At 40.0% G+C, this 13,653-nt stretch overlaps 1 long non-coding RNA gene across 1 annotated transcript; it reads left to right on the top strand.

Annotated features, from left to right (window-relative positions):
• Nucleotides 1-17: 17 nt before the first annotated feature.
• Nucleotides 18-2,190, top strand: LOC101683159. The gene is made up of 3 exons (XR_001179602.2): nt 18-101; nt 1,245-1,303; nt 1,761-2,190. It is a non-coding gene; the product is annotated as an uncharacterized LOC101683159 (long non-coding RNA).
• Nucleotides 2,191-13,653: the final 11,463 nt, after the last annotated feature.

Genomic DNA, 13,653 nt, shown 5'->3' with positions numbered 1-13,653 from the left:
TGACAACCGGTGACGTCACGGCAGCGGCGCCGGCACTTCGCGCGAGACTTCGCGGAGCCTTGTGATGATCTCAGTCGAGGGTATCCCTTTGTCTCTGTGTGGTGAGATGTGTTTCGTCCTTTTGGAAAGGGTTTGATTTGCACGACTGGGGGCAGACCAAATCCAAACCTGTGAGAGTTGTGTTAATGTGCATTTCAAAGGCTCCGGATGAAATTCTAAGCCACCTACGCTCTTAATTTTCTCTTAAAATATTTACTTAAAGGTTAAGTCATTGTTCAAGTGGGTCAGCTCATAGGGCCTTTGGTGGATAGGAAGGTGGATTCAGCAGTTCACATGCCTGCTTTCTTAATGTACATATTCATGACTGTTACTGAAGAATCGAGATGAGGGGCACCTCAGTGGTTCAGTGGGTTAAGCCTCTACGTTCGGTTCAGGTCATGATTTCAGGGTCCTAGATGGAGCCCCGAATTGGGCTCTCTGCTCAGCAGGAAGCCTGCTCCCCACGCCTCCCCCGCACCTGCGATCTCTCTTTCTGTCAAATAAATAAATAAACTCTTTATAAAAAAGAATTGAGATGAGCGGAGTTTCATCTTTAAGAGAACTGTTGGTCTAAAAACTTAGGGGGGGGGGAACCTTAGGAACAGTGGAAAACTTTTTTCATCCTAATAAGACAAAATGAATTATTTCGTGTGTTTATGTATGTTGGCCAGCACCTATAAAGATGTTGGACAATATTTCCTCTTCATTTTTAACTAATATAAGTAGCAAATGTATTTTCTGTATTTAGAGTTGACCCGTTGACCCTATATAATCCTTATATAAAAGGAGTTCTTGCTTTATAATGCTTGTAGGCATGGAGCCAGCAAATAGTTGCCAAAATTTGCCCCTGTGATAATTTACTGCGGGACAGAAGTAATAATCAACTGTTTGCAGGCACTGAAACTAGTAATTGTCCAAAATAGCATATTTTAAGTAACACTCAATGCTAATGTTAAAATATTTACTTAAAATTTGTCTTTTCAAGTCAGCTCATACGACTCATCTAACAGTGATGTCAACTCTGTTCTAGGTGTTGTTTTGTTAATCCTTAGATGAATGCAAGAAACAAAGAAAACTTAAATTTTGCATATTTTTGTTTAACATTTTAAATTCATGTTAGAAAAAAATGTTTATGATTATAAATAACTCTTTTTAATAGAAACTACACTACAGAGCACCCCAGCTTATGATCACTTTTAAATTAGGGCTCAGAAGAGGATCCAATGAAAAGTAAGGATGGAGGAGAAACGGATTTGCAAAAAAGGTAGGTAATATTGAGGGAAGTAGTGCCGACCCTGTGCAACTAAGAATGAGGTGCTCATAGAAAGATACTGGCTGACATTACAGAGAGACAGCCTCTCATGCGGCTTCATCATTTACCTCACAAAAGTTTACTAGAAAATTTATAAACAATTAAGATGTTTTTGTACCCCCTAGTCAGCCTACTCAAGGACAGACTGTCCAGACTGACTCATGCACCCAACCAGATAACCCACAACAGTTGTGCAAACAAGATTCACTCTTCTCAGGCTACAATTACTTTTCTCTCCTTTTTTCCCTCTTTTAATAAATTCTATTTTGTCTCTGTGGGGTGAAATCAGTGTACTGATTTATCCTCTTTCTAAATAAGTAAACAATGTATTATAATTAAGTGACTTTATAATTAAGTGATTTTATGACTTTGGGTTATTCTTTGACACAACTCTGTTTCCTTTCTTAAGGAGTTTTTGTACTGTGGAAGGATTGATCCTCTAGAATTATAACCTGAGCCAAGAAGCAGAGAAGCAGCAAATGTTGAATGAAAGCTCCTTTGCCATACAAGAAAGAATTTGCTATTTGCAATGGAAAATTAGAAAATTACTAAAGACTACTACTACCTGTGAACCTTTTTTCTCATTGCATGTGTCAAACTTTTTAATAGACTTTTTATCTCCACTACTTGAAACATCCCCATGCCTAGCTTTGATTATTCCTGTCAATGGAATCATTTTCCATTAATGACAACCTGCCCATTCTTGAAACTCCATTCAATCCTACCTCATGTAGATTGCACTAGGCATTTTAATTCATTTAATTTCATAAACAAGGACCCAGGAATCACAGAGAAGTTAACTCACTCATGGTGAGATATTAATTGCCAAACTGCCTCTTCTCATCTCCTATGTATAACCTTTCCTTATCACCTTATCATTCTTTTTTTTTTTTAATTTTATTTATTTGTTTGACAGATTACAAGTAGGCACAGAGGCAGGCAGAGAGAGAGAGAGGAGGAAGCAGGCTCCCTGCTAAGCAGGGATCCCGATGCGGGGCTCGATCCCAGGACCCTGGGACCATGACCTGTGCTGAAGTTAGAGGCTTTAACCCACTGAGCCACCCAGGTGCCCCTCACCTTACCATTCTTATAGTCCTCTGAATTTCCGTAACTCTTATGACTTCGCCATGCAAATTAGAACTTATCTTTTATCTTTAACCTTCTTGGTGGTTTTGTGCAGATGGGTCTCCTCATCCCAGCTAGACAAGGATGGCTGCACAGTGACTTCTTCCTTGGCATCTACTGCAGGATAGCCCAGTGACTATCTCATTGAAGATTGTAATGAATTTCATTATTTGATTAAATGAAAAATTTTATAGGTTTTACCAAAGTGAATGAGTATGCTAGTATTTTGAGTTCAGTGGATATATATTACAGGTATGAATCATTTTATTTGCATATTAGAATATAGGATTTTTGGTACACAACAAAGCCTGTTCTGCTGGCAACTGACAATAAGCCTCACTACAGAGAAAAAGATGTATCAGTAATATGACCATATGGAAAAATATTAGCAGGAAATGCCATGAAAATCTAAGAGGTTATTTTCATTTGCCACAAGACTAGGACTGTAACAAAAGTTCAAACAAATTAATACAGTCAAATAGGAATGACTTTACTAAAGTGTATAGTAAATACTAGAAGATTTAGGAAATACCCACTGTTGTTAATCTTGAACAAGTTTGTCTTTTTCAAAATGATAGGGTTTCTGGATATATATTCACTACACTTATTGTCTTCTAAATGTGTAATCTTATTTAATCCTCAAAACAGCCCTGTGAAGTAACAAAATTATGACCTCCATTTTACATACCTCAGAAGGAATTCAACCAAAGAACTGAGTGGTTTATCCACTGTCACACAACAGCGATAGAGCCATAATCTGAACCCAGATAATCTGACTCAAGAACCTGCACATTCATTATATTGTCAGCAATTCTGCACAACATATAAAATTCAAAAGCACTTTCTTAGAAATAAGACCATATGACTTATTTATGACTATCATATGACTATCCCAATTTAATGTTAAATATTATCATCCTATTCCCCTCTGTCCACCCAGAAAGATACTAACAATTATTAGAGAAGTGCCCAGTTACTAAAATGAGATACAGGAATTCATGATCTTGGATTCAATGCTGTGAGTCAACAGTTTTCAGTCCATCAGATGTAACATTCTCTTTGTTCCTTTATTATTTCTTTATTGGTATTGTGTAGATCATCTTATTGGAGGAGGGCAAAAGACATGGGCTGCATTTCTATCTCTGCCTTCATGAGCAACGGAAATTTGGACAAGTGGTTTAATTTTTTAATCTCAATTTCCACATTTTATAAAATGGGAATCATAAAGGGCACCTGGCTGGCTCAGTCAGAGGTGCATGCAACTTTTGATCTTGGGGTTGTGAGTTTGAGCCCTATGTTGTATATAGCCTACTTAAAAAGGGGGGGGGGTTGTAAGATCACCCAAACTGTTTTTATTCACTGCTCACAGAAATGGGTCCATAATGTAACGTAGGTGAACCTTCTTTGTAAGTTGCTTTCCTGATGTTGCTTTCCTTCTCCCTCACCCCCATCTCCATCTTTCTTTTTTTCCTTCTTTTCTTTAAAAGTTTCATGGTCCATGAAACATGGTCCATTTCATGGACCATAACAGTGAAAAGATACAGAATTTTCAAACAATTTCTCTTAAATGACCCTTATCATATGGAAGGAGTTGTGTCCCTAGGACTGAGTCCCCTCTCCAGGGCTCTAAAGCCCAGAATTAAGTTGAGCAGCAACAGAAGCATTCTATGGAAATGTGTCTCTTCCTCAGACAAGACAAAGGCATCTTTAGCAGACAGATCCTGTGCGTCAAGGGCCAGGCAAAATTGCCGTTCCCAACAGAAAACTGTCCTGCTTTTTGGGAAAACAGTGGCTGAAGAACAGCTTCCTTCACATTCAAAGAAGTTGCTAGTCTAGTTGAATCTTTTTTTTTTTTAATTTTTTATTTTAAGATTTTATTTATTTGACAGAGAGAGAGAACACAAGAAGGCAGAGAGGCTGGCAGAGAGAAAGGGGGAAGCAGGCTCCATCCTGAGTAGGGAGCCCAAAGCGGGGCTTGATCCCAGGACCCCAGGATCACGACCTGAGCTGAAGGCAGAGGCTTAACCGACTGAGCCACCCAGGCACCCCTCTAATTTAATTTTAGTAGGCAAGAGTCAAGGGTGGGTCTGGCTTTGGTACCTGTTATGCCCCAATAATGGGTCCCTGATTAAAGGAGCGAGACTGATATAAAAGGGAAGGTAAAGCAAAGCTTTATTTCATGCCAAGCATCAAGAATCAAACTGACCAGCCAGGGCTGTGCTTCTTACAGAGAGGGCCACCTCGCTCTCCTTTATGGACTGGCTTTTAAGGGCAAAGGCCATGCGGTTGGGCCAATGAAATTGTAACACACAGAGAAAGCTGCACAGTGATGCTAGGTGACCAATTGAATTACAATTTACCCTATAGTAGACATTTGACCCAGCCTATCACCTTGGTTAGGATTGGCACTCAAAAGACTCCCAAAGGGCGGGGTCCATACTCCTTGGTAGCTAGGGAGACCGTATGCAACCCCCGCCACTGATCAGATGTCTCCACCTGGCCTGACCCATCCTTGTATTTGAGCTTTGTTACCTGAGGCTGGTTTCCAGGACTTGTTTTTAAGTAAGTCCCATAGGGGAAGGGGAGCAGGGACAGTTTAAGGGTTAAACAACAAGGTTATTGTTTAACCTCAATGGAAGCCTCTGGCTAAAATATAAAAATATAAAACAGGTCCTCACAGTACCAATTCAGTGTGAAGTTTGATGTGGTGGCCATGAAAATGCACCTCCTGGGCTTCCAAATACAAGCCGAGTAATTGTTCAGGAGTCTGAATGCTGCCCCCGGAAATCTATAGCTCCCTTTGCATTCTGGCCCTACCTCCTGTGAGCAACTCTAGCCAATGCCTGAGTGTGGCTAGGAAGCTAAGGCAAGACCATTTCTAGAAGATGTGGGACTCAACTGACAGCTGCTCAAGGACTCCTTGTTGGCCTTGCTGAATCTTCCTTGGATGGCGCAGGAGACTGGGACACTTGCACCCAACTTTCTCTTGCTCTCTTTTTCACTCAGAGTCCGATTTTCTTTCTGGTCAAATAAATGCCTCTTCCATCTTTTTTCCAGCTCCCTCCCCATTTCACTCGCTCATACAGTCATTTCCCCTAATAAAATCTTCGCACATTTCATCCCAGCTTGACTTCTTTTCAGAGGATCCAGAATAAAATATTTAACAGATCATTTGAACTTCTCAGTTTCCATTTTTATATCTTGCAAATTGGGGGTTGGGGGACAGAGAAAGAGCTAGAAGTGGGGAAAGGCAGTGTCTTAAGAAGGCCATGCCTGCACTAAATGACATGATGAAATGGTTAGATGGCTATACCTAAGAATCCCTAGTTCTGATGAAGTCCCAGAACCTAAGTCAGGTTCGGTGGGGTGAGGTTCGGAGCTGATGACTAAAGAAAGAATTCTTAAGACATCTTTGGTGCAAAATGGTGGTTTATTAAAGCACAGGGACAGGACCCGTGGGCAGGAAGAGCTGCTGCCCCGGGTTGTGAGGAGTGGTTGGTTATATACACAGGAGTTGGGTAGGTGAGGACAAAGGGGTGTTCAGAAGGGCTATTGGGGCAAAGAATACTATCAGGATATTGAAGGCTTAGTTGCTATCAAGTAAAGACAATTGGAAGTCTGGTGGAATGTTACATTCCTGCTATCAAGCATCCTTGTTAATGAGATTTAGGTTTAGAAGAAATTTAACTTTATTTACTTTTCCTTCTACTTCCACCTCCTCCGGTTTTTTATGGAGGGGAGGGTGACGTTAGGGCTTGAGGAACTGAGTTCTGTGTCTTTGGAAATTGGGCTATTGATAAGGTAACTTCTTTGTTGTAATCTCAAGGACATTTGCAAACCAAGGGAGACTCCTGTCTTGCAGGATTGTGATCTCAGCAAGAGCCGAAGGCAGTGGCCTAACCCACTGAGCCACCCAGGCGCCCCCTCTGAGAAGATTTTGAAGACAAAGATGTGCACTTGGAGCAGAATTAGACATCCAAGGTTTAAATTGTGACTCCATGGGGCAGTGAACTCAAATGTGATTAAGAATATAGGTATATATCGTGTGTTTATAATGAAAACCACATTCAGGAAACTAAGAAATGAAGCAGGAGCAGCAATAGGGTTTAGGGCAGTGACCCCCAAACATTAGCATACATCACAATCACCTGGAGGCTGGTTAAAATGCAGTTGCTAGATTCCACCTCGAGTTTGATTGTACAGGACAGGAGTGGAGTTCTCAAATTTGCATTTCTAAAATGATTCAGGTGAACCCTATGCTGCTGGTTTGGGGACCACCCTTTGCAATCTACTGTATTAGGGTAATGAAGAGTAGTAGGTTGAAGCTGAAGAGTTGTAGAGAAGGTCCAAGAACATCAGAGAATCATCTTGTAGGCATCTGAATGTGCAGAAACGAAAAGGGAAACATAGGAAGATTGTTGGATAAGTATGTCTGTACTACTTATAGGTCAGTATGTCCCTGGCAGACTCAACATCTTCAGTGATGCAATGATAACAGAGCCACTTAGTTTGTAAATTAAGGAAATCTCCAGAGAGATCAACTTTTGCCTGGAATGGAAGGAGAAAAGTAACAAAAGAAAAAAAGTAATTCCAAAATTGAGATTAAAAATGAAATTATACAGCAATAAGAAGAACTTGCAAATTAAACCACACAAGTAGAGTCAGCAACTTTTTTTTTTTTTAAGATTTTATTTATTCACTTGAGAGAGAGAGCATAAACAGAGGGGAGAGGTAGAGGGAGAAGCAGACTCCTCACTGAGCAGGGACTACCTCTCCCCATACCGCCAAACTCCCCCCACCACTCGGGGCTCATCCTAGGACCTGGAGATCATGACCTGAGCCAAAGGCAAATGCTTTAGCATCTGAGCCACCCAGGTGCCCCAGAGTTAGCAATTTTTATTTAAGCACAGAAAAAAAGTCAAAATAGTAGAAATGGACAAATGCAATTCCAATTTTTGAACTGATGACAATATTATAAATCTATTATTTATTGTTACATTTTACATACACTAAAATGCATGAATCTTAATTATACAACTTGACAAGTTTCGACAAATGGATACATCCATGTTATCAAAATCTGGTGTGTTAGAAATGGATGCATTCCTAGAGACATATAAACTACCACAACTAAACCAGGAAGAAATAGAAAACCTGAACAGACCCATAAAGTAAGATTGAAGCAGTCATCAAAAATCTCCAAACAAACAAGAGCCCAGGGCCAGATGGCTTCCCAGGGGAATTCTACCAAACATTAAAAGAAGAATTAATTCCTATTCTCCTGAAACTGTTCTAAAAAATAGAAATGGAAGGAAAACTTCCAAACTCATTTTATGAGGCCAGCATTACCTTGATCCTAAAACCAGACAAGGATCCCATCAAAAAAGAAAATTACAGACCAATATCCTTGATAAACACAGATGCAAAAATTCTCACCAAAATACTAGCCAATAGGATTCAACAGTACATTAAAAGGGTTATTCACCACGACCAAGTGGGATTTATTCCAGGGCTGCAAGTTTGGTTCAACATCCACAAATCAATCAATGTGATACAATACATTAATAAAAGAAAGAACAAGACCATATGATACTCTTAATAGATACTGAAAAAGCATTTGACAAAGTACAGCATCCTTTCCTGATCGAAACTCTCCAAAGTGTAGGGATAGAGGGTACATACCTCAATATCATCAAAGCCATCTATGAAAATCCCTCCACAAATATCATTCTCCATGGAGAAAAACTGAGAGCATTTCTGCTAAGGTCGGGAACACGGCAGGGATGTTCATTATCAACACAGCTATTCAACATAGTACTAGAAGTCCTAGCCTCAGCAAACAGACAACAAAAAGAAATTAAAGGCATCCAAATCAGCAAAGAAGAAGTCAAACTATCACTTTTTGCAGATGATATGATACTATATGTGGAAAACCCAAAAGACTCCACTCCAGATCTGCTAGAACTTGTACAGAAATTCAGTAAAGTGTCAGGATATAAAATCAATGCACAGAAATCAGTTGCATTTCTCTACACCAAAAACAAGACAGAAGAAAGAAAAATTAAGGAGAAAATCCAATTTACAATTGCACCCAAAACCATAAGATACCTAGAGGCAAAGAATCTATACTCATAAAACTATAAAGTACTCATGAAAGAAATTGAGGAAGACACAAAGAAATGGAAAAATGTTCCATGCTCCTGGATTGGAAGAACAAATATTGTGAAAATGTCTATGCTACCTAAAGCAATCTACATATTTAATGCAATTTCTATCAAAATACCATCCATTTTTTTTCAAAGAAATGGAACAAATAACCCTAAAATTTATATGGAACCAGAAAAGACCTCAAATATCCAAAGAGATATTGAAAAAGAAAGTCAAAGTGGGTGGCATCACAATTCCGGACTTCAAGCTCTGTTACAAAGCTGTCATCATCAAGACAGTATGGTACTGGCACAAAAACAAACACATAGATCAATGGAACAGAATAGAGAGCCCAGAAATAGATCCTCAACTCTATGGTCAACTAATCTTCCACAAAGCAGGAAAGAATATCCAATGGAAAAAAGATAGTCTCTTCACCAAATGGTGTTAGGAAAATTTGGACAGCCACATGCAGAAAAATGAAACTGGACCATTTCCTTACACCACACATGAAAATAGACTCAAAATGGATGAAGGACCTCAATGTGAGAAAGGAATCCATCAAAATCCTTGAGGAGAACACAGGCAGCAATCTCTTAGACCTCAGCTGCAGCAACTTCTTCCTAGGAACATCGCCAAAGGCAAGGGAAGCAAGGGCAAAAATGAACTATTGGGATTTCATCAAGATCAAAAGCTTTTGCACAGCAAAGGAAATAGTTGACAAAACCAAAAGACAACTGACAGAATGGGAAAAGATATTTGCAAATGACATATTAGACAAGGGGCTAGTATCCAAAATCTATAAAGAACTTATCAAACTCAACACCCAGAGAACAAATAATCCAATCAAGAAATTGATGAAGTCCCAGAACTTAAGTCAGGTTCGGTGGGGTGAGGTTCGGTTCGGAGCCGACGGCTAAAGAAAGAATTCTTAAGACGTCGCTGGTGCAAAAGGTGGTTTATTAGAGCACGGGAACAGGACCCGTGGGCAGGCGGAGATGTGGCTGCCTGGGGTTGTGAGGGTAGGCATGTTATATACCTTGCGTTTGGGGGGGTGGTGGTAAAGGGATGAGAGGTTTCAACAGAGTTTTCACATGTTAAGGAGGGCCTACAAGGTGCCGGGGGGGAGGCCTTGCCCTTATGGCTTGATCAATGTCGTCTTTAGGTCAGGCATTAACATCAAGATAGTTGGGAGATTCTTGGTGGGGTATTATGATCCTGCTATCATTTACATTCCCTTCTACCTCAGCCTCCTCCAGTTTATGGTGGGGAGGGAGACATTAGGGCTTCAGGAACTGAGAGTTATTTGCCTCTGGAAATTTGTGCTATTGATAAGGTAACCTCCCTGTTTAGATCTCTAGGACATCTGTAGAGCAAGGGAGATTCCTGTTCTGTAGGATTGTGATTCCTGCAAGTTAACTATTTATCATTTTTTGGCAGTCAGGGGTGCCTGAGGAATGCTACACATATGGAGGGGGGCAGGTGGAGAGGGGGTGCAAGGTGCCAGCTCTTGCTCTGTCCTCAGCCAGCCTCCTTCTCCCTCATCAGAAATGGGCAGAGGATATGAATAGACATTTCTGCAAAGAAGACATCCAGATGGCCAACAGACACATGAAAAAGTGCTCCATATCACTCAGCATCAGGAAGATACAAATCAAAACCACAATGAGATACACCTCACACCAGTCAGAATGGCTAAAATTAACAAGTCAGGAAATGACAGATGCTGGCGAGGATGCAGAGAATGGGGAACCCTTCTACACTGTTGGTGGGAATGCAAGCTGGTGCAACCACTCTGAAAAGCAGCATGGCAGTTCCTCAAAAAGTTGAAAAGAGAGTTACCCTATGACCCAACAATTGCACTACTGGGTATTTACTCTAAAGATACAAATGTAGTGATCTGGAGGGGCATGTGCATCTGAATGTTTATAGCAGCAATGTCCACGATAGCCAAACTTGAAAGAACCCAGATGTCTAACAAAAGATGAATGGATAAAGAAGATGTGGTATATTGGGGCGCCTGGGTGGCTCAGTGGGTTAAACCGCTGCCTTCAGCTCAGGTCATGATCTCAGGGTCCTGAGATGGAGTCCTGCATCGGTCTCTCTGCTCAGCAGGGAGCCTGCTTCCCTCTCTCTCTCTCTGCCTGCCTCTCCATCTACTTGTGATTTCTCTCTGTCAAATAAATACATAAAATCTTTAAAAAAAAAAAAAAGATGTGGTATATATATACAATGGAATACTATGCAGCCATCAAAAGAAATGAAATCTTGCCATTTCCAACAACGTGGATGGAACTAGAGGGTATCATGCTTAGCGAAATAAGTCAATCAGAGAAAGACAACTATCATATGATCTCCCTGATATGAGGAAGTGGAGATGCAACATGCGGGGGGTGGGGGTTGGGTGGGTAGGAAAAGAATAAATGAAACAAGATGGGATGGGGTGGGAGACAAACCATAAGAGACTCTTTCTCACAAAACAAACTGAGGGTTGCTGGGGGAGGGGGGTAGGCAGAGGGTCATGGGGTTATGGACATTGGGGAGGGTATGTGCTATGATGAGTGCTGCAAAGTGTGTAAAACTGGCGACTCACAGACCTGTATCTCTGGGGCTAATAATACATTATATGTTAATTTAAAAAATTAAATAAAAAAAGAAAACATGGTGTGTTACTATCACTCTTGGCAGTTTGCTCATGCTTCTTCCCAGTTACTCTACTAACCCTAAGGCAACCACTCTTTAGATTTCTATCACCATGGGTAAGCTTCCCATGCTACTGAACTTCACATATATGGAATTATATAGTATGCACTCTTTTTAAAATTTATTTATTTAGAAAGAGAGAGCATGCACAGCGAGGTGGGAGGCAGAGGGAGAGAATTTTAAGCAGACTCCACACTGAGCTCAGTGCTCAGTATAGGACTTGATCTCAGTACTCTGAGACCATAACCTGAGCCAAAATCAAGAATCGTATGTTTAACTGACTGGGCCACCCAGGTACCCCCAGTATGTACTGTCTTATCTGGCATCTTTCACTTAAAAATGTTTTTGAGATGCACCCATGATATTGCATGATCAGTAGTTTGTTCCTTGTTGTTGCTGAGTCATGTTCCGTTGTTATGAATACACCATGATTTATTCATTCACCTTTGGTGGAAACTGGTTTGATTCTAGCTCTGAACTGTTATGAATAAAACTATTATGAACATTCTTGTGCCGTATATAAATTATACTTTAATAAAGAAAATACATTAATAAAGAGAACAATGACAAATTCCAAAAACAATAGATTTTCTTATCTATTTTTAGGTGACATCTTTGATCACTTAAATGAGCAAGGAGAGAGGGATACTGCACAAAGAACACTGAGGTGGTAGGGATTAAATATTTATCACTCAATGTTAGCCACTATCATCAGTGTGATCAAGAAAATGCAAATAGATTCAAACTATGTATATGGACAAAAAAGCAAGTGGAGAACACACTCTTTTACCAATACTAAGCCACCATAAATTCTGGAATCAGAGTTTGAAGCATAAAGAAATAAAGACTCAGAAATGAAGTTACTATTTCCGAAGACACTCATGTCTTATATGTATGAATCAGTTGTCGTGGCTGATTCTGCAATACAAACCTCTGCTTGATTAGTGGACTTCAGCCTGAAGAAATGTGTGCTGAAATCAAGCCTTAATAAGAAGACCCATATTTCTAGAATTTTGTAGAGGAGTACATGAATCTTAAAATAAGTTTCTATGTATAAGTTTGTTTGCTGATGCCCTAGGACAAAGTTAAACTGGGGGTGGGGGGGGAGAAGAATATGTGGATCCATAGTTTATAGTAAGATCCTAAAGATGTTGTTACTCTGAAAGGAAGCTGCCTGGGAGACAACAATGACCTGGCTACAGACAAGATTTGCAAATGACATTAGGTTTGCAAATGAAATTAGGGAGTAAAATTACTCATTAGGAATAATTAACGATCCTCCAAGCACGAATAGGTTAAAAGAATTAGCCTAATTTAATAAAAATTAATATAAATACATGTTAAGTGTTGGACACAAACTTCAATGAAGTATAATATGAAGAAGCCTAACTCAGTAGTACATGAATACTTTTTAAAGCATTCACTTTGGTAAATTATTTTAAAGATTTTATTTATTTATTTGACAGACAGAGATCCCAAGTAGGCAGAGAGACAGGACTAGAGAGGGGCAGCATGCTCTCTCCTGAACAGAGAGCCTGATGTGGAGCTCAATCCCAGGACCCCGAGATCAGGACCTGAGTCAAAGGCAGAGGCTTAACCCACTCAGCCACCTAGGGGCCCCATCACTTTGGTAAATTTTAATCTTATTAGGAATGAAAGGGATAATATTGCTGCTCCAAAAGTTAATGTTCTCCCAAGATCCACTTAAAGAAACGAACTATGTAAAATATAGGTGATAAGAATCTCATTCTATTTTGTTGTTTGGATGTTACTTTGCTCAGTACAGGGCACCTGACTTCAGGAAAAACACCGGCATAATGAATCTTGTTTATTAGCATACACAATGGATAAGGAACATTGAAGGAATTTATATATACCCAGGTTGGTGGTAGTGGTGGTGGTGGAGGAGGTGGAGAGCCGTTGAGGTGAAGGACAGGATGATGATCTTCAAGTACTTAACTCCTTTGTGGAGCCAGGCTAATTACATTCTGCAAGAATACAAGGGTCAAAATATGGAGATGTGCTGAGAGCCTACTATATGCCAGGTCCTTTGCAATAGCTGGGTATTGTAAGGCAATATGTTTCTGAGAAAATCTAATAAAACTGGGAAGGGAGTTAATATTCCCTCACATGAGGAGTCCAAAAAAAGGTTTTCAAATCTGTCTGTACCTTTGTATCTAATTTAACTGGTTTGAGGGTAGAGCCTAGGTATCAGAATTTTTTCAAAGCTCCCTAGCTTTTTTTTTTTTTTTTTTTTTTAAGATATTACTTATGAGAGAGAGAGAGAGAGACATAGCGGGCAGGGAGAAGAGCAGAGGAAGAGAGAC

Source organism: Mustela putorius, unplaced genomic scaffold (assembly GCF_011764305.1).
Source record: "Mustela putorius furo isolate JIRA1106 unplaced genomic scaffold, ASM1176430v1.1 tig00000450_pilon_pilon_pilon, whole genome shotgun sequence".
Classification (NCBI taxonomy): Eukaryota; Metazoa; Chordata; class Mammalia; order Carnivora; family Mustelidae; genus Mustela; species Mustela putorius.
Note: the sequence above shows the minus strand (reverse complement) of the source record. Positions and strands in the feature narration are given on the sequence as shown.